This window comes from Sorex fumeus, unplaced genomic scaffold (genome assembly GCF_029834395.1).
Source record: "Sorex fumeus unplaced genomic scaffold, SorFum_2.1 ptg000005l, whole genome shotgun sequence".
Taxonomy (NCBI): Eukaryota; Metazoa; Chordata; class Mammalia; order Eulipotyphla; family Soricidae; genus Sorex; species Sorex fumeus.
The window spans coordinates 8,628,891-8,631,936 of record NW_026606062.1 but is presented as its reverse complement, the minus strand read 5'-3'; positions in this window follow the sequence as shown (position 1 = coordinate 8,631,936).

Here is a 3,046-nt window from a genome sequence, read left to right as displayed (position 1 = left end):
TCGGGGGGGAACTGTACCCAGTGGGGGGGTCCTCGAGTAGCCATATGGTACTGGGGGTCTCGCACAAACATGGCGTGTGATCTACCACTGGTGTCGCGCCCCTGGCCCCTGCCACGTCTCTTAAATGATAAAGCTTGAAAGTTGAAAGGATCGTTCTCTTAGGGAGAGGGCTTTGGGGGTCACACCCGGGCGTGCTCAGGCTTACTCCCGGCTCTGTGCCCAGGGACCACTCCTGGATGGGGTGCTGGGATCAAACCCAGGTCAGCCGCATACGTGGCAAGTGCCCTGACCACCACCTGCAGTCCCCACCCACCATGCTACTGTTTCAACCTCGAAATGACTCTGCAGGGATGTCAGGGTACCAGGCACAAAACAGCATGGAGTTGGGGGGGGGGGAGACGGCCACTGGTCGGACGGGCGTGAAGCCCTGAATTCGATGCCTGACACAGAATGAATCTCTTGTCCATCTCTGCCCGGGCTCCCGGGGCGGAACAGAAATGTTGGAGGCCCCTCGTCCTGCCTGGGTCCAGCTTGTCAGGGCTGAGAAGAGGCTGGCACTGTGCCAGGCCTTGGGATGAGGGGACTCAGGCCACTCAAGGGCGTCGGACTGCTCGCGCCTGCTGGATCACTGACAGCATCAGAGAGGCTCTGCAGGTCCATGGGGGTCCACAGCCAGGCCCTGGGCAGCCACAGCCTGGCTCAGGTGGTGAGCCTGGGGACCAGGGTGGCCTCCTCCGCCCATGGTGGCGGCTGGACTTCATGGCGTCCTTCTCCCCAGCATACCGCATCCCTGGCACTCTGAGCCCTGGTGGGCTGCCTTCTGCAGGTCCCACACCTCCCCCTGGCCTGGCAGACGCGAGGCGCCGGGTCCTTGCTCTGGGGTGCCCTGGTGAAGGGGATGTCCCGGTTGAGTTGAGCTTCCTGCAGGCACACAGACTCTATGGGCAATGCAGCTCTTGGCTGTCTGCGTCTCTGTGGCTCCCGGAGTCGCCCTTTAAAAACGTTGCTTTGCATCCCCACGTTGGTTGCTTTTGGGCCTGGAGATGAAGCTCTGGGCCTTCTCCCCACTCTGAGCTGCACGTTTTGGTTTGAAGAGACAGGGAGTCTCCTTTTTCTCGAGCAAGGCTATGGCGGGGTCACTGTCCTGTGTCTCGGGGAAGGAGGGACGCGTCAGGTGCGGGTGAGGACAGTGCGTCATCGACACAGGAGCAGTGTCGGGGCCCCAGACACCCGCCACAGTCGCAGCAAGATCACAGAGAGAGTGATGATAGCGAAGGCTTTGAAACGGGGCTGGGATCCCCCCAACGCGGCCCAGAGACAGGAAGTGGGAAAGAGCTTCATAGAAGGTGCCGGATGCAAGGCGCCCTGATGCGAGCTGTGTGTCCCCAACATCACGCAGAGAGAACTGCTGAGGAAGGCAGGTCTGCGCTCACTCTCGGAACACGGCACCGCGTCACTCAGCCCGCAGGTGGCCAGCCAGGGCAAGAGATCGCAGCTGGGCACGTGCCTGGGGTGGGCAGGACCCGAGCTCGAACCCGGTACTGCATGGCACCCCCAGGCCCGATGGAGGCGACTCTGGTGGGCCCCCCAAGCATGGCTGCTCTGCTGACTGTGTAATCACCCGGTGGCTGGAAAACCCACGGCTCTCCCTCGCCACCTGCATTCGGTGGTCTCGCGCTGCCCAGGATGTTCGTTGCCATGGGTGGGTAAAGGAGGAAATGAGGGCCAGGATAAGTGGTGATCAGTCGCCATTTATTCCATTCTCCCCAAGCGCCTGTTTCAATCTCACTAAGCCCCTCGTTCTAGTCTCACACTGCCCCTCATTCCCGTCTCCTCCTGTCTCTCCCGCTCATATCTCTGCTCTCCCACTCTCTGCCCTGGTCTCTCTCAAGTCTCTCTCCATTCCCCCCCCCATTGCATTGGGGGTAGCAGAATCAACATATCAAAGCCCTTCCTGATCACCAATCAGGCTCAAGAGCAGAAATACCACGGGAGTGGGGGGATGGCGTTTCTCCTCTCCTTAGTCCAATATCTTAATTAACATCTTATTTCTACTTCTTAATATTAGTTGTTTTGTATGGACACAGTAAGAGAGACATTAAGCCTATAGGCTGCCTCTCCTGGGAACATCTCGCTATAGATCTCAGGCTACAGTGCTCTCAGGCCAGATTAATCTTTCCGAACCCTAGCACGGTCCTAATTCAGCTGTTACTTTTTTAGATCATGACAGAATTTGTCCATGACTCTGCTCTTAACTTATGGTTAAGTATTGTGGCTCTTTGGCCTGGCCCATTTCGATGCCAGGGCAGCTCACAGCTTGCCCTGGGTCCATCCAGTCCCTCATCAGGACCCTGCTTTTGGGGTGCTAGGAAGTAAGGGCAACTGAGGCTTAAGTCGAGAGAACATATACCCAGGAGTGAATGTCATTCGGAGTCAATTACCTCCCAAGTTACAAAAGCATAGCATGGACTGTCTTCCTGTGTCTATACAGAAAGGAGATTGCTCTGAATTAACTATGCACAAGGCTTAAGGAGAAGAGAAAAGCAATATTGACAAGTTCATAGAGTCTGATAAAGAGATGAAGGTGACAGACCGGTTGGGGAAGCAGAGCACAAAGAAAGAGGTTACCAATAAACACAGAGGAATGGGAGCACTGTGATGGGAGCAACCCAGTAAACCTAAGCTCCCTGTGGCAAGGCAGAAAGGACAAACCAGAGTTATCCTACAGCTGACCATCACCGGAAGCCCCACGGAGAAGCACACTGTCTCTGAACATCCCCAGGGAAGGGAAGTAGGGTTTGGGGGGAGGGAATGGGACCCACACCAGGCCAGGTGGGGACGGAGCTGAGACACTTGGGCCCCTTGGAAGGACGCGTGTAGAACCGGGGGAGGTGAAGGAGGGCAGCCCCCAGCAACTCCATCGGGACTCGACAGCTCCAGGAGCTCAGAGTGGGACCGGGGGCGGGGGGGGGGGGGGTTGCTGGGGGGGATCCCATAGGACATGCCCCTCACTTCCGGCAGAGGCTCATGCACTAGCCTTGGGGTC